Genomic DNA, 768 nt, shown 5'->3' on the forward strand with positions numbered 1-768 from the left:
ATGGCACGATCTTTCGTTTAACTTGCCCGTACACCTCGCAGCAGAATGGTCATGTTGAGCATATCCTTCGCACTCTCAATGACTGCGTTAGGACTCTTCTCTTTCATGCCAATGTGCCTCCGCGCTTTTGGCCTGATGCTCTCGCCACCGCTTCTCTCCTCATCAACATCCGCCCATGTCGTACTCGCGGGAACTTTACACCTCATCATCTTCTCTTCGGTGCACCCCCCTCTTATGATGGGCTTCTCATCTTCGGCTGCCTTTGCTACCCTAGCATCGCCGCTACTGCGCCTCATAAGCTTGCACCCCGCTCCGTCGCCTGCATCTTTCTCGGCTACCCACCTAACACCAAGGGTTATCGTTGCTATGATCCCGTCTCCCATCGTATTTTCACCTCCCGACACGTTCACTTTGATGAGATGGTGTTTCTGTTTTAGCAGCAGGTACCCCTTGTCGTCTCATCACCGCCGGCCACCGGCGGCCCTTCGACGACCTCGTCAGGTGGACGGTCCCGTTTGGCCCGCGGACCGCCTCCGGGCTTTGGCGGTCCTCGCGCCCTCACGCCGGCGCCCGTCCCCTCGGCCTCCTCGGCCGGCTCTGACGGCGCAGCTGGCGCCCCCTCTTCACCCACCGCCCCCGACTAGGGCGCCGCGGGATCGGGCGCTGCGGGCTCGGCCGCTTCTTCCGCTGCCTCGACGCCCGCCACCTCACCGGCCCTGACGCCGGCCTCCTCGCCGGCTCCGATGCCGGCTACCTCACCGGCCCCTC

This window comes from Triticum dicoccoides, chromosome 7B (genome assembly GCF_002162155.2).
Source record: "Triticum dicoccoides isolate Atlit2015 ecotype Zavitan chromosome 7B, WEW_v2.0, whole genome shotgun sequence".
In the NCBI taxonomy this organism is placed as follows: domain Eukaryota; kingdom Viridiplantae; phylum Streptophyta; class Magnoliopsida; order Poales; family Poaceae; genus Triticum; species Triticum dicoccoides.